Genomic DNA, 24,816 nt, shown 5'->3' on the forward strand with positions numbered 1-24,816 from the left:
TCTCTCTCTCTCTCTCTCTCTCTGTCTCTCTCTCTGTCTCTCTCTCTGTCTCTCTGTCTCTCTGTCTCTCTGTCTCTGTCTCTCTGTCTCTCTCTCTGTCTCTCCCTCTCTCTCTCTCTCTCTCTCTCTGTCTCTCTGTCTCTCTCTGTCTCTGTCTCTCTCTCTCTGTCTCTCTCTTCATTGAAAATACCCAAGCCAACACCAATACTCATGAATATACCTTCCCATATCACAATGATGCTATAAAGGGAGACTACCCATGACAAGTATTGTGTACCCTAGACGCGCATGGTAGACTCTCCAGCTCTCTCCCATGCCTACTTCTCTTCTGACTTATCAGATTTTTTCTACCTCTAAGGTATTATATACTGCATACACAAGCCAAAAACAAGTTTCCTGTAATGGACATGCACTGGAATTCAAGAAGTCCTGTGTTCAAATGTGTTCAAATACCACTTTAGAAATAATAGCGCCTGCCTCACAAGGTTATGCTGAAGACCAAATGAGATAATTCTAAAGCACTTAGCACAGTGCCTAACACATAGTGACTACTATATAAATGCTACTGCTGCTACTAATTGTGTGACTCTGAGCCCATCAGCTTTCTATGCCTTTGCTCCCTCATTTGCAAAATGAGGTACATGGATTGAGTGGTCTCTAAAGCTCCTAAACCTATGATCCTATGGTTTTTTCTACCACACACTCATCTGCTAGCATCCTGATGCTTCTAAATTTCCCTGTAGATAACCCAACACAATCAAATGCTTCTTGCATCAGCTGCTTCCATAGTGGGTGGTGAGGGCTGCAGAGACTTTCCCTCCATGTTGTTCATGGAAGCACCTGCATGCCCACCAGTTTCCAAGCCCCGCAGAATTTCAATCTCCTGACACCTATTTGTCCTTCAATAGTTCACTTCTCTTTAAATAGAACAGGTGCTGGTTTTTTTTTTCTGTTTATTTTTACTTTGGATGGGTTTCCAGTTTTAAGCTGTAATACTTTCCAACCAGCAATGTTATCTCAAAAGCTTTTCTTGCTTTTCCAACTTGGCTTTAAAGGACATTCTGCTATTTCCATTAACATTTTCCCACTCCATTGCATTTATATTTGGAGACTTCAACAAAAATCTCGTGACAAAGAAGAAAAGGAAGACTGTCACTGGGACAAGGGATTGGTCACATTCCGTTGGCTCCAGGAGAAAGTTGCAAAGATGCAAATTTGGGTTTAATTCAAGGAAAAAAATATTGTAATAATTTTCCACTGTCCCAGAGTAAAATGGACTGCTTTCAAGGTAGGGACTGGGTTTTCTTTCTTTAAAGGAAGGTTGGATCACTCCTATCAGTGAGTCAGTCAATTAGCATTTATTACTACTTTAAATTCTGAGAATACAAATACAAGTAGGAAGTAAGATAGTCTTTGCCCTCAGGGAACTTACATTCTAAAGGGTAAAATAGCATATAAAAGGAAGCTGAAAAGGGTTGGGGAGATAAAATACTTGTTGGAGATGCTGTACAAGATTTTTGTACGTGTGATGTGGCCTACAAATCAAGGGTTCTTAGCTTTTTTTTTTTCTTTTTGGAGGGCAATTGGGGTTAAGTGACTTGCCCAAGGTCACATGGCTAGTTTTTGTGTTAAGTGTCTGAGGCCAGATTTGAACTCAGGTCCTCCTGACTCCAGGGCCCATGCTCTACTCACTGCACCACCAAGCCACCCCCAACAATAGTGGGTCTTAGCTTTTTTGTGTGTTTTGGACACATGTGACCATCTGGTGAAACCAGTGGACTTCTCAGAATAACTTTTAAATGCAAAAAATAAAATGTAGGGCAGCTAGGTGGTGCAGTGAGTAAAGCGCTGGCCCAGGAGTCAGGAGGACCCAAGTTTGGTTCTGCCTCAGACACTTAACACCCATACAAAAAAACTAGCCATGTAACCTTGGGCAAGTTACTTAACCCCAATTGCCCTCCAAAAAGCAAAAATAAAAAAATAAAATAAAATAAAATGTAATGATCACATTGAAATAGTCATTTAGCTTTTTTTTTTTTGGAAAAGGTCCCAGACTCCAGATTAAGAATCCCTGGTTCATGGTCATTAAGTTCCCTTCTGAGATTCTATGAATCTTTGACTATATCCTTAAGAAGCCGGGCACAATTTTCATTCATATTTTGTTATGTAGACTCATGGAATCTCTGGGAGTTGGAAGGGTTGACAGAAGACATCCAAGCTAATGCCCAGTTTGGTATAGAGGTGCTTCAGACATCCATGAGGTCAGCGTGGGTACTCCTTCAGCAAATTGTTCCCCTCTGAACTTACTAGATCTTCTCTGAAAGTTGCTGTAGTCCAAAAATTGCTTTCTCTGAAGCCAATCTGGTGGTAAATTTCTCACTAAGCTTTCTTACTCTTCTTTCTATGCAAGGCTGGTCAATAGTTTCCAAGTTAAATAAAAAAAAAAAAGAAAAATACCTTTTTCACTCCCAAAACAGAGAGGTTGCTCTCCTGCAGATTCTTCTGTCACCGATTGTCAAAGTAACACATGCATCTGAGGTGACTCTTACTCTTGGGGTTGTATACTAGCTGGAATAACTTGGCTGCTGAAGCTTCTACTTGCTGCTTTTCTGCAAAGTTGCTGATGTCTCTTGGACTACTTTGCACTGCCATCTGATGCACTCTCATTTTTTGATTTTTCTGTTGAATTAAGGCTGTTGAGTAACTTATTTCCTACTGGGAAATGGTCTTTACTCCTTTGTTGTATAGCCCATTGCTTCAGAGCTAATTCAGTTCTTTTGTGAGTCATACAAAGTTTTACTCAGACATTATAGCAAGAGTCTCCTCATTTCCAATCTGTCTCTTTATCTCATTGACTTTGTTTCTCTATTAGTTTCCTTACTACTTCCACTATTCACCTGAGTAAAGGGGCTAGGCACTCAATATGATTATTCCAAAACTATAGTTTGAAAGCCCCCACTGATGTACTTACATTTAATAATCAGTCAGTAAACACAACTAGCTTGAAGAAAAGACATTTACTAAGAAGAATAGGTACAAATCATTCTCCCTCAGAATCTGGGGTGTACTTTCCCACAAATATAGCATCAATGGAAATAGTAAGCACAAAACTAGAGTACATCATGAGTGAGACACCCATAAAGGAAAGATATATGATTAAGAAAACTCATTTTTTTCTGTTCATTAGGGCTTCAAAGTATTTTTTACATTTATGGAGTTCTCTCACTGCTATCTCCTTGGAGCAGCATTACTACACTGGGATCCAGGGTTCCACTCCTTCCTGTAACACAGTTCCCAACTTCAAAGTTTGTTGTTGTTTGTCTTAAAGAGAAGTTTGTCTTGTTGTTCGTAAAGAGGACCATGACATCAGAATGGTGATACCATGGCTTTCAATTGAATTGTATTTAAATGAGAGAGGGCTGTGCAAAGTCACCAGCCTCACTTTTTCCTCTGGAGTCATCTGGGTCCAGTGGCAAGACAACTGGAGGTGGCCCTTTCCTTCTAAATTTAATTCTTCCTTGAATTTACACTTGACTTTCTTCTTTTCTACCAGCGGTCGTGTTCCTTGAAGCTTTTTCTACACTGGTAGACTGCTTCTCTTCTTCCAGAAGTAAATGGTATCTTCCATTCAAGTTGCTCCACCAAAAGATTCTATGTCTGATGGTGGTTGGAGGAGAAGGAAATCCTTGCCCTTTCCCCAATACTACTGTTTTAACTCCCCTAGATCTGGTAGTTTTAGTTTTGTGAAAGTCCACCATCTATATGGCCAATCTGTTGCCAGTCAAGTGGCAGCTGTTTTAATTCTAATAGGAAATCATCTTCATACTCCATAAAAGTATAATGGGATATTGTATTTCTTCTTTGTTTTATATATTAATACCTCAAGGACTCTGCTTTCTTCTCCTAACTTTCTATGATTATCATTTGGACTAGGGAATTGGGATTAATTGGTCAAGGCCTAATTTGCCTTCCCTTCATATAATAGATCTTCTTTAACCTGGAGAAAAGATGATTTAGAGATGGCTTGACATATATTTTTGAATATTTGAAAAGCTGTCATATAGGAGAGTGAATGAACTTATTCACTTTTACCTTTAGAGAATAGAAGCAGGAATAGTGGGTGAGAAGTGAAAAGAGAAAGATTTAGGCTTGTCCTTCATTCTTGAGCCTGAATACCTTCTCAGCATTTGAGATTCAATGATTCTACATAAAAAACCTTGGAAAATAGAGCTGGAAGGAAAGTCAATGGTCATCTAGCTTGACACATGCATAGAGATAGCTAGCTAAAGCATTTATTAAGTGCTTGCTATATACTTCTTTGTGTTGAGTGCTGGGGATATAAATAGAAGCAAGGAAAGACATTCCCATCTCTGAGGAGCTTACATGTAAAAGGGGGGAAGGCACCATAAAGGGGAGATGAAAAACAAGACTGGATGAAGGAAGGGATCCATATGGGAGTGATCTCATTGATGAGAAGTTGTAATGTTAATGGATTTAAGATCCTCATGTGAAGCCCATTAAGGGAAGCTTGCTTAGAGGAAGGCTTTCTTACCTTTTGCTAATTTCTAATTAGTCACAGAGTCAGGAGGGTTGCGATGTCTTCTGGCTCTGAGAAGTGTATATATACTCTGAGTTGGTATTTTGCTTTTGGGCTTTGCTTATAAGAAGGCTCTTATGATTCCCTGGGTCTGGATTCTGAATGGCCATGTGTTCAGTGCTCCCTGACTGCTCAGGTGTAAAGGTTCTCTCAATCCAGGAATGGATGTAAAGTGTATAATTGATTCAGGTAGTCAGAGTTCTGTTTGTTGGTCTTTTTTCCTCTGCTTGTATTTTCTATGAACTTCAGGGTGCTGACTTTTCCCCTGAACTAGTGAATATAATTAAAAAAAAGATTGTTGACCCCTTTAACAGTTATCTTTCCTAGTAAAGTAGATCTAAGAGCCTGTGCTAGCAGCCATCCTGGGTATGCTATGTGTGGTTGCTGCTATAGAAGTACAGGGTGTTGAGTCATGAAAGAAATGAAACATGGCCAAGACCCCTTTCAAAACTGTGGTCCAGGCATACCAGCAGTCATCTGTCAGGAAAGTAGGGCCTCTGGGTAGATGTTTTTCCAGAGGGGCAAAAGAACAGCAAATTGATCTATGATCTGTGGAAACATAGCTATTTTAGATGTGGGTTTTATTTAGAGAGATATTTGATAAAGTACAGCCAGGTTCTTACATGACTGTTGATCCTACCACTTAATTCTTATAGTAGACAAGTCGAGATACTGTAGTCTGAGCAATTCAAAGCAGTCTCAAATCTCAGTGTGAAACACTGCAAATGGATGTTAAGTAAGGAGATTAGAGCTTGCAGAGTTTGGGGGAAAAACACATTGACATTGTACTTGTCCAGTTTTTAAATGCCTCTTTCAGGCTGAAGTCTTAGCTTAAAAATGATCCAATTTTCTTCTCTGTGAGTCAGCTGTTTAAAAAAGGTTACATTGCATTTAGAAATGTGCGTGTTTTCCAAAGCTTCCTGACACATGATTGAGGTTAATGATGACTCTAGACATTTGAAGGTACTGATATCTTTCCTATTTGAGTAAGCAAAATAGAGTTGAAATTTTCCCAGGTCTTGACTTTTTCCTGGGTCCACATTTTTGTTGTCAGGCTCTTAGGAAGGTCCATCAGCATTTGTCCTTACTTCCTCACCTTCCACTTAGCTTTCTAATCAGTCCTCCACCCCCCATCAACTAGACTGATCTTCTTTCTCCAAGGTTACCGATGGTCTTTTGTTGGATAAATCCACTCTGCAATTTTGGAAACTGTTGTGTACCCCCTTCTCTGTCAGTCAATAAGCATTTATTAAACACCAATTATATGTCAGGCATTGTGCTAGGCACTGGAGATCTAAAGACAAAATGAGTCAGTTTTAGCTTTTAAGGAGTTTATGTTTTTTTGAGGAGACACATATAAAAACATAGAATCTACATGCGAGTTCTTTATGGATTGGGGGAGGTACTACTAGATTGGTGTAGAAGATAATGCTTGAAATGAGCTTTAAAGGAAACCAGAGATGCCAAGATCAAGAGAAGCAGGAGAGAGTGCTTTCCACGTATGGAAGATTGTTTGTTTAATGGCATGGAGTGTGAGAGACATCAAGGAGACCAGTTTAACTGGAATATGGAGTGGGTGATGGGGAATGATGTATACTATTGTTGGAAAGGTGCATTGGAGTCAGGTTGTGAATGACTTTGCAGGACAAATAGAAGCACTTGTATTTAGTTCTATAGGCAATAGGGATTCACTGGAGTTTCTTGAGCAGGGGAGTGACACAATTTGTGAAAATCACTTTGTCAGCTATATGGACTATAGGTTGGCAAGAAGAGATACTTGACACTTATGGCTTCCTTGATAACTCTTATGATTACCCTTAAAGCTTTTGATTTTTCCTTCTCTATCGCTTTTGCTGAATTGTCACCTTCTTTCTCATGATATGGATGTTCCTCAGGACCCTGTCCTGGATACTTTCTATTTTTCCACCTTTATCTTTTGGTGATCCCATCAGCTTCCATGGGTTTAGTTATCATCTCTATGTAAATAACTCTGAAATATACATATCCATACACTTTCTCTTCTGATCTTGAATCCTTTACCTCTAATTGCCTACAGGTTCTCTTCACCTGAATGTCTCATAGAGCTCTCAAACTCAACATGTTCAAAATAGAACTCACAATCTTTTCTTTGAAACTGAAATCACTCCTGTTCCCGATTTCCCTGTTTATCTTAAGGGTGCCGCTACCCTTTCAGTCACCTAGGTTTGCAATGTGAAAGACATTCTTTACTTTCCACTTTTCCTCCCCCTCTGCTTGCAATCAGTTAGCAAGACTTATGAAGTCTCCATAACACTTCTTGCATTCATCCACTTTTCCCCATTCACATACCAAGCATCTTAATTCAGGTTCCCATCACCTCTCTCAAAAACTTCTGGAATAATCTACTAGTTGGTTTCCCTGTCTCCAGTCTCTTCATTCTCCACATAGCTGTGAAACTGCTAAGCACAATTCTAACCATGTCATTATACTCAATCATTTTTAGTGACTGTCTCTGTTTCTCTAGCTTCTGGAATAAGTGACAAACATTTTATTTGCCATTTAGAACCTCCTGCACTTTCATTCCTACCTATATTTTCAGCCTGGTTGAATATCACTTCTCCTTACCTCCTTTTCCATCCACACTGATGGATTACTATTCAATATTCACATGTTTCCATCTTTCACTCTAGACCAGGGGCCTGAGACACAGGAAGAAGCCTACGTATTCTTATCTACAATTGTGTTTTGTGACATGGCATTAACTTACAAGACCTAGAACTTGAAAGGACCATAGAAATAATCTTTGCTAATCTCTTCTGTTTATACTTCACAGATTCTTCCATTTTTTGATACTCTTAATTTTTTATTAAATTCTTACTCTATCTGCCCCTCCCCCCCACAAGATTTTTTTCCCCCCAGAGGAACTCTTTTCTAGTCATATTTCCTACATCCTGTACTTATAAAACTGATTTTAAAAATTTGGATATAGCTTCATTGTATTTCATATTATTTGATTTATCCTGTGGAAGACTTGATAGATTTCTATCAACCAGTTTCTTAATCATCTCTCCTATTTTCATAGTATCAGCAGGTTTGACAATTAGATAGTCTATGTCTTTATTCTGGTAATTGATTTACATGTTGAGAAGTTCAGTGCCAAGAACAGACCACTGAAGTACTCCACTAGAGACCTCCGTCCAAGTTGACATCAGTTTATCATTGCATACTAATGATCTGGTCTTTCCCTGTATCCCCATAAAACTTACCAAGATTAGTAATATGATTGGTATTGCTTTCAGTGATACATTAATGATATAATTATTATTTTCATTATAATTGCCTCAATGTCTTATACACAGTAGAGACAAAATAAATGTTTGTTGGATTACATAAGATCATGAGTTATCAATAATGTGGCAATATTGACATCTTAACTCTGTCATTTATAAACTATTTGACTTTCAGCACATCTCTTCACCTCTGAGACATTTAGTTTTCTCTTCTGTAAAATGGGCATGCTAACACACATACCACTGACCTCAGAGAATTATTGTGATTTAAATACTCCATCAACCTGAAAGTACCATATAAATAAGTACAAAATGTGACAATGCTTCTTTGGTTCTTTTTTGGGGGGAAGAAAGAGGGTTAACATGGAATATAATACAGTAGCTGGCTAAGTTTTATCAGAACACATGTTATAAAATAATGGACATGTATGGGGTCAGTGGTGGAAGATTTTGAAGAGTGATCACATGTTGGATACCTAAGCCCTGACTGAACAGGGGCATAGAAGAAGTTAAGTTTGTTCAGTAGTTGACACATTTCATTTCCTTCTCTTTCATTGCTATTGATTGAATGAGATGGGTTGACATTTTGGATGAGGACCCCATGATTCCCAGTACCTTGCCAAGAGCTGATTGGCAGCAGGGAAGGTGAACTGGCCTGAAATCACCCTGGAAGAAAGGAAAAGGAAAATAATTGTCTAAAATAATCTATAGTGGTAAGGGAAAGGTGGAAAGAAGAAAGTGACTGGTAGGGAGGAATGGGCCTTAGTTAAGAAGTGGAGGAAAGCTGGTAGAAATATATTTTAACATATTCACTCTCACTTTTGCATATATACGTGTGTGTGTTTGTTTGTTTTCTTAGAGCTGAAAATGGCCTTTGATATTACCTAGACCAGTGGGTTTTAACCTTTTTTTGTGTCATGGATCCTTTGGAAGTCTTGTGAAGCCTATAGACTCTTTCTTAGAAGAATATTTTTAAGTGCACAGAATAAAATACCCAGATTACAAAGGAAATTATATGGAAATACAACTGTCAAATATTTCAAAGATTCAGAACCAGATAACAAAGCTTAATCTAATTTTTTTCTGCTGAGGAAATGTGTGCAGAGAAGTCATGAAATCATAGAATAATTGATTAAGAACTGGAAGCATCCTTGTTGAATGTGATAAACAATTAGCGACAGAGTAGGAAGGTCCTGACTGTAGACCCCTTCCAGACATGAAGAAGAAAACCCCTTTTGCCACAACTTATCTTCTCTGCATTGAAATATAAGAATGAATTCACAATGTATTCCCCCACCCCCACTTTAGGGAAAGTATCTTTGACTAGATTTTACAGCTTGTAGGAGAAGAGAGTAATTCTTCCCTCACTACCCAGAGTATGGCGACCTCAGTGACTAGTGGGATGGAGAATCATTAGGGTTTTGCCCAATAATTCTGCGGCATTTATTGTTATTAGACTCTTTGGCACAGCATGCAGTTTCACAGAGCAATGGTATGGCCCATAAGTTGGTATTCTGAAGGTTTGAGGGATCTGTGAGCTCATTAATATGGACATTTCTTCCATCAGCACAGATTAGAACTCACCCATGCTTACTTATCCTTGTGTAAGTTTTGTCTGTATTCTTCCACATTTCCTCCACCAAGGGGCCACCTAACATTCTCAATGCCTTTCTGTAGATCTTTTGACATTACATAGGAACCATTGGAGCACTGGATCATCTGTTGTTTATCTCTTACTCTCAGCACATGGCTGCCTTGCCTTCTTTTGGGTCCATACATTTCCTTCGTAATATCTCATACACTCTTGCCCATAGTTTATCACTAGGCTGCCACTTACTTCTCTCCGTTGTGAATATCTCCACTATAACCTTGTTCACCCGAGATAAAAGGCAGATTATAAGATGTAGTGGGGTGCTAAGAGTTTTAAAAAAATTATTAATTTTTTATAAACAAAGTTTTGTTTTCTTTCCCTGCCTCCCTCACCCTTTTGAAAAGAAAAAAAAAAAACCTTTGTTACAAATATGTATAGTCAAAATAAATTCCTGCATTAGCCAAATTAAAAAAAAATCACATCCCCATTTGGGTAACAAAATTCTTAATCACACAGGATCACTGGAAGAATGTTTGTGTTAAAAATATGGCATCAACAACCTGGCCCCTTCCACCCTCTTCAGGCACATTACTTTCCCCTGCGTACTCTGAGGCTCGGTCTTATTGTCTGGCTTGTTGCTCCGTGCCCATAAATAATCCTAGCTGCCCTTTGTGTATGACATGCTTTATCCCTGTATCCCACCTCTTGCAGTCTGTAGTTTCCTTCTAGAATCATCTCATGTCACCTTCTGTAAGAGGCCTTTCTTAGTTTTCTCTCCTACCCCTCGCTTCCATAGTGCCTTCCCTCCTAGGTTGCCTCATGTCTGCTTTTCATGTATATTTTATTTGATTTCATGTGTACGTATTCTGTCCTATATCAGAATGTAAGCTCCTTGAGGGTAATGACTTTCCCTTGGGTTTTTGGAACCCCAAGGATTAGTTCAGTGTCTGATACATAGAAAATACTTAATAAAAACTCGATGATTGAATAATCCCTAGGAAGCATGGTTAAAAATAAGGCACAATTTTTTCAGAGCAATTGAGGCTACTCTTTTCTTTCATCTCTTTAATTTGGTGTCCACTTCATTGACTATCTGCAGCAACTTTCTAAGACAAATATAATATGTGCCAGCCTAAATAATTGACCACATGTCATAATCTGAACTCTAGGTATTATTTCATCTATTTGGCATTTTTTGTTGGGATTAGACAGATCTCTTTTGAGTGATCACGAATCTCATTGTGGAGGTCCTTGCTTTGGAGCCTGATGCCATCATCATAATTCAGAAACAGAAGCATCCAAAGGATGTTACTATAAATGACTCTTCAATTTAAACCTTGAATATGGCATCCTTTACTATGGTGGCAAACACTGAAGGCAAACACTATCTTTCTATTTTATGTTTATCTTTTTATGAATAGAGGGTCATTGAAAAGGTTTAAATGTGATATTTTGTTTATCAAAAAATTTACATGATCTTAAGATAGCCATGAGATAATCTTTGCTGGAGGAGAATCATTAAGGCAATGCTTTACTCTACTGAGTCAAAGGCTTTCTTGAAATCACTAACAAATAAATGGCACAGGGTGACAGAATACTTTGTATGATGACATCAGAGGACAAAGGGGATGAACAAAGCATAGTGACAGGTCAGAGGATCATAGATTCTCAGAGTTGGATGGGACTTCAGAGGCCATCGACTCTGACCTCTACCTGAATGAGAATCCATTTTCTCCTAGAAGATATCCAGTGGGAAATTTCATGCCAATATATGTGAGCCTAGTAATAATACCATCTAGCATTTCTGTAGTACTCTAAGGTTTGCAAAACACTTCACAAATGTTATCTCATTTTCACAAGTTGGTCCTCGATCCCTAATGAGGAAACTAAGGTAGACAGATGTGGTTCAATGGACAGAGAACTGGACTTGGGGTCAGGAACACCTGAGTTCAAATCTAGACTTGGATTCTTATTAGTTATGTCAAATCCAAAGAAAGAGAATCATTTAACTCAATTGGAGACATGCCAAAAGCAAGATTTGCACCATCTATGTATTTCCTCCTTCAGCTCCTTTACCCAGTACCTAGGACAGCACCCTGCTTTGGGAATAGATTGTATGTTGACATTAATGTGAGACTAAAAGGGAGAAATCTGAAGGGGACCTAATGTACTCAATCATGAACAAAATAATATTAGAATCAGATATTTAGAACTGGAAGGAACTCCAGATACTACTAATCCAACTGCCTTATTTTAATTATGAGGGAACTGAGGCCCAGAGAGGCTAGATGACTTGTCTAATGTCACACAAGTAGCAATTAACAGTCTCAAACTGTACTCTCTCCATTTTTTTGGTATTACTTTTTAAACTTTGAGGATGTACAGCCTACATACCCTGGGATCCATTCATATATGACTTTTCTGCAAGAATATTGTTATCTCCCATTGCCTTTATTTTCTGTCTTGTTCTATATTCATCCCCTTCTCCTTATTTTCATAAGTATATACGAGAAGAGCAACCAGCATTTATCTGTCGCTTCAAGGTTTTCAAAACCCTTTGTAATCTGCCTGCTGCATAATTGCATGGGTTTTCAGAGAACCTGCTTCTGGAATTCGTGATGATGCAGAATAGAGAAGTCTGACTCTTTACTTCAGAGCATACACAGGTTTTTCCTGAACTGTTTCTGATTTGTTTACTGCACAGAAAAGAAAATGATTCTTAATTGACTGTTACATCAAAAGTGGGTGTGCATTCAAAAGGTACTAATAGGCTAAAGGGATCATTTTTTTTCCTGCCATGCCCCATTTGAATGAGGAGGCAGGCATTGCTGTAAACATCTGGGTCAAATTGGAACCTGTTTTTCCCACCACAGTCAACATGAAGTCATGAACATATGATCCTGATGTTTCCTTCCCTTTTCTATCTATCCTTTCTGCTGTAGATGCAAGAGTATTAGAGATGGAATAGATGGTGAGCTATGGTCCATATATTGAACCTGGGCATTTTTTCTGACTGTCTTCCCATGCATGGAACACTCTTCCTCTTCTACTCTACCTACTAACCTCACTGGCTTCCTGAAAGTCCCAATTAAGCCCCCATCTTTTATTGGAAGCCTTACCCAAGCCCTCTTAATTTTAGTGCCTTCCTTATCTCCTATTTATCCTGCTGTTCTTTGTCTTTTATTTTTGAAAAAAAATCAATGACACATGATGCAGGGTCAGGGTACAGGGTGTTTGACTTTGACTGATCAGTCCAACATAAGCTCAGGAGGCTCTGCCACAGATTAGGCATAAGCAGTCCATTAGAGCATTTAGAAGGGAGTTGGCTCTGGATTTGTGCACCTCATCTTTCCTTTGTGCTACTGTGGTTTTGCTTTGCTCGTTGAGTACAGTGTCTACTTTGATGTGGGCACGACATGCTGGGTAATCCTGTGCCAGCATCTTCCATGTCTTATAATTGAAACTAAAGTCCTTCAGAGACACCTCGAGAGTGTCCTTGTCCTGCTTCTTCTGACCACTCTGTGAGTGCATGCCTTGTACAAGTTCTCTGTAAAACTGTCTTTTACGTAAATGTATGTTTGACGTTTGTGATATGTGGCCAGTCCATTAGAGTTGCACTCTTTGCAGTAGAGTTTGAATGCTTGACACTTCAGCTCAAGAAAAGAACTCAGTGTCTGGTAGCTTATAATGCCAAGCAATCTTCAGAAGTTTCCTAAGACAGTTCAAGTAGAAGCTTTTCAGTTGTCTGGCATGGTGCTGATAGACTGTCCAGGTTTCACAGACACACAACAGAGAAGTCAGCACAATGGTTCTGTAGACTCAAAAGCAGTGGCCTGAAGGCAAGATGACTGTCTGGAGAGTCAACATCAACAGATGAAAGTGTTTCTCTGTGGGTGAACACTGCTATCTTGGAGGGAAAACTGAGTCAGCAGACAGCAACAGTGGAGCAGAAAAGGAGTGGGCTGTGTTCAGAGACTTGATGAATAGCATTGGATTTGCTCATCTGGGCTACAACACTTGCAAACTCCAGGATTGGTTTGGAAAAATAATGGGGAAATTCAGAAGCTGCTAAAAGGGAAACAAGAACTCCACTGGGTTTATCAGCAGGACAGCTCGTCCATCTCCAAGAAGTCAGTATTTAACTCCATTAAAAGTAAAGTGCAGACAAAGCACAGAGAAATGTAGGATTCTTGGCTCAGTAAGAGGGCAGATGTGATTCAATTTTACATCAACAGTAGCAATCCAAAGCACCCCTACAATGCCCTGAGGACTAATCATAGGCCAAAGGTGCATCTCAGCTACTTAGTGCTGATGGGGCCACATTGATCAGTGATAGGAACATGATGCTAGAGAGATGGTGTGAACACTTTCACAGTGTTCTCAACACACTGTCATCAATCAATACTGAAGCCACTGACCATATACCACAGGTTGTAGCCAGTCCCTTGTTAGCTGAGCCTCCAACTGAAGAAGAGGCTTTCAATGTCCTCAGTCTCCACTTGAGTGACAAAGTGCCTGACCCTGATTCCAACGCAGCAGAGAGCTACGAATCAGGGGGTCCACTACTTATAAGAGAAGCTGACTGAAATCTAGATTTTATGGCAAGAGGAAATTATTCCCCAGGAGATCAAGGATGTCTCCACTGCCCATCTTTAAAAAGGAAAAGGAAATAGACTGTCCTGTTATAATCACAGGGGGTTCTCTCTCTTAGTCATTACTGGCAAGATACTTGCCAGAGCCCTCTTTAATTCGCTGATCCTTCATCTGGAAGATGGTCATCTGCCCAAGAACCAATGTGGTTTCAGAAAGGGTTGAGGAGTGCTCAAGATGGTGTTTGCTGCCCTACAACTCCAGAAGAAATGCCAGGGTCAGAACAGAGATCTGTATAAATTGTTCGTTGACTTGACCAAGGCCTTTGGTACTTTCAGTCATGAGGGATTGTGGAAGATCATGGTGAAATTTGGTTGCTCAGAGTTCATCAGTATTTTATGCCAGTTTTTGTGATGACATGTTTTCATGAGTTCTAGATAGAGGACAGTGTTCTCATGCTTTCCCAATCACTAATGGAGGGAAGCAGGTCTGTGTGCTTGCTCCCATGCTTTTTAGCATATTTTCTGTGATGTCATTAAACACCTTCAACACGGATGAAAACAGCTCCTTTAGGGTAGAGACTTTCTTTTGCCTATTTATTTTGTATCCTCAGTGCATAGTACCATGCCTGACACATAGTAGGTGCTTGATAAATGTTGATTGATTGACTTTATGACCTTTTATAGATTAGGAAAATGACCACTTCTTGCTGGATTTTGTAGTTACCAAAAAAGTCCAAAGAAAGATCAAATTCTGGCCCTGCAGTGACAAAGAATGTCAGATCCTATGATAGGGAGTGGCTCATCTATCAGTTTTGCCAATACATTTGGAAGTAAATATGGTGGGTGTGCATGCTGTGTATCAAGCACATTAACTCTGAGCCCCCTTTCCCGATGGACAGAGATGGTATGGGTTAATTGTGTCCATATTTTTTGAGGGAGTGGGGTGGGGGGAAGTATGTGTCTGGATTTCTGTTCTTACTATATCTTCTCAATAAATATCCCCTTTGTAAAATCCAATTAATGTTAATTATCTAAATGATTGTTGTTATTGTTCAGCAGTATCTGAATCTTCATGACCCCATTTATTGTAGCACAGCAATGCTGTTCATAGGATTTTCTTGGCAAAGATACTGGAGTTATTTGCCATTTTCTTTTCCAGTGGAAAAGGAAAACAGGTTATATGACTTGCCCAGGGTCACACATCTAGCAAGTTCCTGAGGCTGGATTTAGACTTTGAAAGATTTGCATCTTTCCTGACTCCAGGCCCAGCACACTATTTACTAAATAAGCCATTTAGTTACCTCCAGCTAAATGATACTGAAGTGTTAACCATTGGGATAATAAAAGATATAAGTGAGACATTAACTATAATTGACAATTGATACTGGTGGGAGTATATTGGAATGGGATCTTCAGTTGAATTTAGAGAAGGTACTAGCAGCCTCTCAGAGGGGCACCAGTGTTCCAGGGAGATGTTTACTCTGCCATCTGGAGTGGTTATGATCTGTCATCATGAGTGTTAGAATAAGGACCTCCACAGAATTTATAGAGGCTATACTGGAAAGCCCAGCTTCACATTTGGGAGTGAGAGCTCAATAGAATTGGAGCGCTAGTCAGAAGATATTTGAACAAACAGGTAATAGTCAATCCACCAGAAATTTCATTAGTACCAAACAATAAGGAAAAAGATCCAATTAGCCTTTAAAAAATAAACTCAAAATCCCTCTTCCTTTTCTACCCTTAGAGAGGAGACTCAGCAGAGACAATCCATACCCTCAGACTCTATTAACACAGCAACCTCTCACTGTGTAATCATCCTGATTGAACTGTATAGCTCTGCATGTCTGCAATGTGGACTCATCCATTGACTTTTGGTCTTAGGCTGAAGACTTTTTCTGCTTTGTGAGGAGGATTTTATTCTATATTAAAACAGATAAAGCTGAGATAGTAATGAAAGATTCTTCAACATTATGATTTTATCTCATTTTGCATTATTTGTTTTTTCTTGATTATCAGTAGAAGTGTTTAACATTTGTGAGAATTAGTTTACATAGAGAAATGAGGTGATTCAATTTCTCAAGTTATTTTCCATTATATCCAATCTAATATATAGAATGATTTATACAGAGGGGATACAGGCAAAGAAATAAAATTTTACTGTATTCTCTCCTGCCATGCATTAATGAAAAAAAGTCATTTGGCTGGAAAATTTGAGGTAATGTGAAGGGGATCACACTGAGAGTTCAGTGTTAGGGTATTGTGAAGAAATAAGTGAAACAATACAATTTTAGTGCTCCAAAATGACCCACACAATGATTCACAAACATGACAAAACTTGCCAAAGAATTAATTTTCCAATTGGACACACTCAAGGGTCAGTCATGTATTAATTCACCCTCATCTCTCTGTGGCACAACCATGCTGATTTTGTAATAAAAACTCATTAAAATATTCCCATTGCTAGCTCTTCAAACCCTTCAGACCAGTTCTCACCTGCTAGTGCCTTCTCCAAAGTGCTCATTTATTCCTTCCTTGATTGCACACTTTGTTTTGTCAAGGCTTAATTTTCTTCACTTTGGATTCTTAAAATAGCACATCATTGAAGGTACTCTATGGATTGACTCAGTAACTTTTCTATCTGCTTTAGATTCACAATGCTGGCTTAGAATCCAATCAAGGTTTGGAAGCTTTTGCAAAGAATATTTTTTTATGGCTTATTAGAAAAAAAAAACAGATCTTATTTTCCATGAGGAAATGAATGTAATCTGTTAATTTGCTTAACTATTAAAATGCTAAAATGTCATAAGATGCCAAGAAAGAAAATTTTTCCATCCCCTCCCTTCCACTCCCCTCCCCTCCTCTCCCATCCCCTTCCCTTTGCCTCTTTGTTTATCCTTACCTCTATCTGCTTGCCTATTTTGCTGTCTATCCTCTTATTCACCATCTCTGTCTTTCTCAATCTCTGTTCCTCCCACCATCTGTCTGTCTTGATTTCTGTCTGTCTCTTAAACAAGCTATACTACATCATGGTTTTCATTATAATCAACATTTTGTGATAAAGAGGTTTGCTGAAAATGATATAATTAATTTCACTAATTACATTTTTATTAACATTTTACTAAAACCTGATCACCTTTAAATAAACACATTGATGATTTTTAACAAATGTGAGACAATTAGGAATCTTAAAACAGATGTTTGCCTGTAGAGCTTGATTATATCAAAAGAAACATGTTCTAATCTTAAACCTGATGCCTGGCCCAATGATACTTGCCTTTAAGTTTTCACCAAGAAACCTACCAAAGACCTGCAAAGGGTCTTCCTACGACTTTAATATGTATTAATTTCTTACCATTAATTTTCCTGTCAACCCAATGAGCAGACAGAGCTCTTGATTGAATTCCCCTCATTGGTTGACTGAATAACAGGATAAGAAATCACACATCAGAAAAACCATTCAAAAATAAAATGGCCTGCCTAGTTCTACATCACTATGCCAAGGCTGTCATTTAGAAGTAGCCTGGAAAGTATTCCATTCCTATTTTTAGTGAAAAGGCTGTTAACCAGGCACATCATGGCACATGAAGAGGCCCTATTATCTCTCTCCAAATCACTTAATATGTTATCTGGCCAGTGGAATATTGTACATCACATCGAATTAACCACACCAAGTATAGGAATAATCTACAACTTTCACTATGCTAAGACCACCATTCATTAGCTTCAAGGAACTGTCTCATTGTTACATCTTCAAAATGGGACTTATTTGTACTTTGATAGATTTTTCTCTAACCCAAATATAGTGGAGAGATACTACTTGAAACAAACAAGAATCCATTAGGTAGGTAGGAGACTATCTGACATCAGTTGCAGGGGTGGTGGTGGTATAAATTGTCAGAGTGCTTCATTCGTAGACTTTCTCAGACTGCTAGAGTGATCCATGACCCAGAAAAAGGGCTAAGAATCCATGATCTAGACATTCTGGTGTTTGGAACAAGCATAACTGGGGTGGAGGAGACATCTTAGAGGGGCCTTGAACTTGGTGAGGAGGAGAATTCGGTCTTCCAGACACTAGATTCTGTGGATAGACACTTGGCTTGTAGGGGAAAGGCAGGGATAGCAGATGCTATCAGGGCACTGCTGGAGGTATTTGCCTCTTAGGGAGGGAGAAGGGCAGGTCTGGGTCACACAGACACTGTACTATGGGTGTAGCCATAATATGTAAGGAAGATTCCCTTTTTACTAAAATAAGATCCTTTCTTGGGAGGAAGTATATTATAATGGAAGGAGCATTATTTCAGGAGACAAGACATGGGTTCAAATCCCTCTTCTGAGGCTTAAGTCATTTAACTTCTCTGAGTCCCCATTTCTGATTCTGTAAGATGTGGTTTTGTAAAAGGTTTTTGAACTAGAGTTACCTTCCAGGTATAAATTGGTGATCTTATTTTAATTAAATAGGAAGCTTCCTCTTTTAATTAGTGATTCTTGACAATTAGGTGGTAAGCTCAGCTGTGTTTATCTGCTGATGGGAAAGGGAAGGCAACACCAATTTACTAAGCACATATGACAAATTCTGTACTAAATGCTTTAGAGATATTATTTTATTCAATTCTCACAATTAGGTGTTATTATCTTCATTTTACCATTGAAGAAACTGAGGCAGACAGAATTTAAGTGACTTGCCCAGGATTGCACAGTCAGTAAGTGTCTAAGGCTGGATTTGAACTCAGGTCTTCCTGACTTTAGGCAGTGACCTATCTACTGTGCCACCCAGCTACCTCATAAGTTTATGAAGAAGGACAAGTTATCTCATTGCCTTCTTACTTTCAGTACCCTCAGACAAAAGATCAGTTGTTTGCACTTAGTTGTGAATCTGTCCTTATCCTGTGGTATGATTCACCTCAATTGATCCCAGGTTATGGGATCATAGGTTTAGAGGTGGAAAGTACCTTTAAGTAATCATCCTGTCCAAGCCTCTCATTTTTTTAGCTGGGGAAGCTAAAGTTCCAGGAGCTAATATATCTTGCTCAGTGATTCCAAGTGGAACTATAGATTTGTGCTTGTTTAGAAATTTAAAACAAAACCATCTTCATGGCAAAATCTGGCCCATAAGTATTGAAGATTTGAATAAAACTACCTTGGGCATGCTGTTGAGGTCACCAGCATCGACCTTCCATTTTCAAGCCCTTTTGTATATTGCTAACATGGACACTTGCTTGAGAATTCAGCCTTTATACAACCACTGAATCTTGACCTTAAATTCAATCTCTTATTCCTCCCTGTGCTGTGATGCCTCAGAGCTCAGCGTTGTTTGGAGAAATCATTTTGGAAAATAATATGCTATTGATTTCTTTGCTTGATGTATAGGAGAAAGAAAAATATGATGAAAGGATATGCTCTTAAGGTTGATTACAATTTCCATTTTTCAGTGGGTTAAATGGTGGTGATGGATGTGTCCACTGAAGGGGGCAGGAAGGGAATACGTTTTTATATAGGACCTACTATGTGCCAGTTACTGTGCTAATCATATTTTATAGCTATTATTTCATTTGATCATCACGATTATGCTTCAAGATAGATGCTATTGTTATCCTCATTTTAAAGTAGGGGAAACTGAGGTAAATATAGGTCAGGTTACTTTCTCAGGATCACAGAGCTAGTAAGTGTCTGAGACTAGATTCGAACTGAGGTCTTCCTGACTCTAGGCTCAGCATCGTATCCACTGTGCCACCAGCTGCTGGTAGAACCTGTGGGAGGAGACAACCCTCTCATCCCTCCAGACAGAAGGCATCCTTAGGAGATTATGGAACACCTGGGGTTCTTTTGGAAGCTCAGCTGAGAGCAGTTGAAGGCAGAAAGAATGGAAAAAATGGAATTGCCTTCAGGGTTCTGTCTTGTCTCATCAACATTGGCATTTCAAAGAATCCAGAAATTTTCTATCAGTAGACAACTTCATTGTGAAATCTATTGCTTGAGGAATATAGATATAAAAAATGATGTCCCTTCCCTTCCTCTGTAATAGGAGACTGTATTACTTAGTATATTTCATCCTCCCCCTTCCTCTTCTCACACACACATACACATGCTATATTAAATTTTCATTACCTGAGTGAAAGAATGAGCCTGTCTTTAGCACAAATGAGAATTTTAGATTATAAATGTCAATGTTTATTGCTGGGCATAATGCATGTGAGGCTTTTGTAAGGTTGTTAAGTGTCTTATGAGATGCATTTTGCAAATCCATTTTGCTTACTTCCTAGTGGAAATCCAAAGGAAAACTACATGGGGAGAAAATAAAAGGAAAACAAACTGACATCTTTTATAGCATCTTTTATGGTGGGGTGCATTACAGGAAAGCAGACTGCATCTGTTCTATGTTCGTGCATATTGGGGGATAGCACATGTAAATTACAAAATACCTCTACAGAATAGGATGTTAACTTACTGTCTCTGTCAGACTAGCATGATGAGGAAAGGTAGTCTCTTTTCCATCGATACCCTGAGACCTATATTTGGTGCAGTTCTTAGCTAGAGGAATGCATTTGATTTTTATGCCTTGGGTGTCAGATTCTCTTGAAGGAGGCCTTGAAGGGGTTGGATCAGTGTTAGAAGGATGTGACAGCAACCCTTTGGCTCCTATAGTCACCTTCCTTACATCTCAGCAGCTTGTTGAAATCCTCCAGGTTTGGAGTAATGATACAAAGAAAAAAATGACATCTCTACCCTCATGGAGCTTAGAGCTAGCAGGGCTTATGGCAGAGGCCTACTGCATTGGGGGTACTCTTGGATTCTGGTGGAATAAGCATGAAAGATCAAAATTCTAGTCTCAGCCCTGGCACTGGCTGCTTATGTGATTTTTAGTAAGCTTCGTAAATTCTTTATACCTCAATTTCCTTATTTGTACAAAGATGATAATCTCTGTCCTAGCTGCTTCATAGGGCTATTCTGACAAGTCCAAATGAGCTGATTGGTATGGAAGTACTCTGAAAAGCACAAAGGGATAGGGATGGGATAGAGAAAAGTGGGAGATATGCTTTTTTAAGTGCTTGCTATGTGTCAAGCAATGTGCTAAGCATTTTACAAATATTTTATTTGAACCTCTAAACAACTCAGATGGTGGATGCTATTATTATCTTCATTTTATGGGTGTAAAAACAGAGGCAGATAGTAGTTAAATGACTTGCCCAGGGTCATATGCCTAGGAAGTTTCTGAGATTGGATTTGAACTCAGGTCTTTTTGACTTCAGGTCCAACACTCTCCAGCCATGCTACTGAGCTACCTTTAGGTGATTTCATTAGTATGTAGGGTTGGGGAACCCATGGTCTCAAGGCCACATGTGACCCTCTAGATCCTTAAGTGTGGACCTTTGACAGTATCCAAACTTCAAAGGGCCACACTTGAGGACTTAGAGGGCCACATGTGGCCTCAAGGATACAGGTTCCCCACCCCTGGACTACAGAGAGCTCTCAGAGAGGAAACTCTACCTATTAATTCAGGTTGACATTTTCTGTAATTTGCATTCTTAGAAGGTTGTATAGAATATGGAGAGAGAAAGTGTATGCTCAGGGTCACACAGACAGTATGGGTCAAAGGATGATTGAACCCACATTTTCTTAGAAGCAGGGGTAGCTCTCTTTCCATGACAATTTCATGCCTCAGTGCTGATAAGATTAAAGCAGTATACAAACATGTTGTTCAGTCATTTCAGTTATGTGTGTCTGACTCTATGTGACACCATTTGGGGTTTTCTTGGCAAAGATACTGGAGGGGTTTGCCATTTCCTTCTCCCATTCATTTTACAGATGAGAAAACTTGGGTAAAGAGGGTAAAGTGACTTGCCCAGAGTCACACAACTAGTAACTATGTGAGGTTGGATTAAACTCAGGTCTTCTTGATTGCAGGCCTGGATCTACTTTTCCACCTAGTTGCCTGATCTTACTTATACACAATAGGTTTTTAAAATTCCTTGTCAGATTGACTTGAGTAAAAATGGGAATTATTATGTGAAAATTATTATCAAACTTATCTGTGTACAAGTCATACACCCCTTATTAGATTATAAGCTCTTTGAGGGTAGGAACTATGTTGCTTCTTGTCTTTGTATCTAGTGTATCTCTAGTGTACATTTAGTGGTCCTTAAACACCTTTGTTGAATTGAATTGAGGGTTTAAATAAGCAAAGCTTTGGGTATAATTATTAAGGAACAGCAGAAAGGCAACAGACAGATTGTCAAACTCTAATCTTTGTGTTTTTATAAATTACTGATGCTTATTTGCCGATAGCTTTTTATAATGCTTATATATAATGCTTACATACTGGAACCAATTTTCTATCCTTATGTCTATAGGTCATTGTCTATGTCTGCATTGACTATAAATTGTTTTATGCTATTTTATTCTTTAAGATATTTTAAAAGTATTCTATAGACTAATCCAGTATTGTGGAATCATGGGCATTTCCCTAAAAATTAGTTGCATTTATAAGTCATTTATCTTTTCCCAGGATTTATAAATTACAAGAATTCCTTATGGTCTTTGATTTTTGTCCATTGGGAATCACAAATAGATTTCAGGAATGAATAGATAAAAACACGTATTTCAGTTGTTTTTCAGTCCTGTCAGACTCTGTAACCCCATTGACAGCTTTCTTGGCAAAGACACTGGAATGGGTTGCCATTTCCTTCTCCAGTTCATTTTACAGATGAGGAACTGAAGCAAACAGGGTTAAACTTGCCCAGGTTTACATGGCTAGTAAATGACTGAGGCTGGATTTGAATTCATGAAGATGTCTTCCTGATTTCAAGCCCAATGCTCTATTGATTGCACCACCTAGCTGCCTGGAGCATTTATTAAGTGATTACTTTTAAAGACATTCACCAACAAAGCAGGAAATGTAGTAGAAAGGCTACAAGCCACTATCCTGAAATAATAATTTTCTGAGGTGAATTCAACTAGATAGAAAGGTATCATATCTTAAGAATAGTGCCTTATCATAATAGTGCTTTGATGTTTGGAGTAATTTGTAGTATGTTTCCAGAGAACTAAACAAACTCAAAGAGCTTATGACTTGCTGTCATGAGGCTAGCAAATGGTGGCTCTGAGATTAGAATTCCTGTCTTCTCACACTTAGTGGTCTGTTCTTTCCTCTCCTACATTCTACCTTCTTGATCATAGGGTTATTTAGAGCTGGATGGAGCCTCAGAAGTCAACTAGTTCACTGCTTTGTTTTACATATAGGGAAACCGAGGGCCAGAAAGATTAAATGACTTCACCAAAGTACAAAGGGTAGAAAGTATCGGGTATAATATGAACCTAGGTCTTCTGACTCCAGATTAAGTTATCTTTCCATTGTAACATGATATCTCATTTGTATTAACCCTTGAAAAAATGTAAGGAAGGGCTTTTACAGTGGAGGAAAAGTGTGTGTGTGTGTGTATGTGTGTGTGTGTGTGTGTGTGACAAGGATTGAACCTCTCTTGCATTGGAATTGGTTCAAAGGAAGAAGAATACATACACACAAAGTTGGGAATGGAAATCTATCTTACCTAACAGGGAACTATGAGGGGAAGGGGATAAGAGAAAAGGGATGATTGATAAAAGGGAGGGCAGATTAAGGGAGGTAGTGGTCAGAAGCAAAATGTACTTTGGAGGTGGAGCAGGATAAAAAGAGAATTATAAACAGAACAAAAAACTGCTGGAGGGAGATACACAATTAGTAATCATAACCGTGAACGTGAATGGGACGATAAAATGGAAGTGGATTGCAGAATGAATTGGAAACTGGAATCCAACAATATGTTGTTTACAAGAGACACATTTGAAATAGAAAGACACATGAAAATAAAGGTCTAGAGCAGAACCTAAAATGCTTCAGCTGTAGTTAAAAAAAAGAGGGACATTAATTATGATCTCAGACAAAGTGAAAGCAAAAATAGACCTAGTTAAAAGCGAAACTGCATTTTGATAAAAGGTCCTACAGACAATGAAGTAACATTACAATTTTTTAATTGCAAGTTTCTCTCATAAAGGCTTTTTTCCTCAAATATATGGGGCACTTGGTAAAATTGATAAAAAATAAGAGCCATTTCCCAAATGATAAATTGTCAAGGGATGTGAATAGGCAGTTTTCAGAAGAAATCAAAGCTATTTACAGTCAGATAAAAATTCTCTAAATCACTTTTGACTGGAGAAATGCCAATTAAAACAGTTTTGAGATGAACTATATACCAATCAAAAATGACAAATTCTAGAAGGAATGAGGGAAAATAGATATCTTAATAAATTTTTTTGCAGAGTTGTGAACTGGTTCAAACATTCTATAGAGCAGTTTGAATTATCTTCCTAAAGGGCTATGAAACTTTGACCCAGCAATACCCCTACCCCAAAGAGATCAAAGGGAAAGGAAAGGGACTTTTATGTACAAAAAGTATTTATAGCAGTTTTTTTTTTTGTGGTGACAGGGAGTTCGAAATTGAGGGGATGCCCATCCACTGGGGAATGGCTGAACAAACTGTGGCATATGATTGTGATGGAATACTCTTGTGTTATAAGAAATGATAATGAACTTGGGTAAGTCACTTAACCCCAATTGCCCTCCAAAAACCAAAAAAAAAAGAAATGATGAGCAGAATGGTTTCAGAAAAAATCTGGCAAGGTCTATATGAATTGATGCAGAGTGAAGTGAGCAGAATCAGACCATTGTACATAGCACCAGCAATATTGTAATGATGATCATCTGTGAAAGATTTAACTACTCTGATCAATGTG

At 38.6% G+C, this 24,816-nt stretch overlaps 1 long non-coding RNA gene across 1 annotated transcript in view; it reads left to right on the plus strand.

Moving 5' to 3' along the window:
* The window catches only part of LOC138161678 (uncharacterized), a 148,866-nt gene that overhangs the window by 114,471 nt on the left and 9,579 nt on the right, over positions 1–24,816 (plus strand). Inside the window, exon 3 of the long non-coding RNA XR_011168425.1 lies at positions 24,510–24,618. This is a non-coding gene — a long non-coding RNA (uncharacterized lncRNA). The remainder of the gene's footprint in view (positions 1–24,509; positions 24,619–24,816) is intronic.

This window comes from Petaurus breviceps, unplaced genomic scaffold (assembly GCF_028583685.1).
Source record: "Petaurus breviceps papuanus isolate PSGF00001 unplaced genomic scaffold, PetGlider_PUasm1.0 185, whole genome shotgun sequence".
NCBI classification, from domain to species: domain Eukaryota; kingdom Metazoa; phylum Chordata; class Mammalia; order Diprotodontia; family Petauridae; genus Petaurus; species Petaurus breviceps.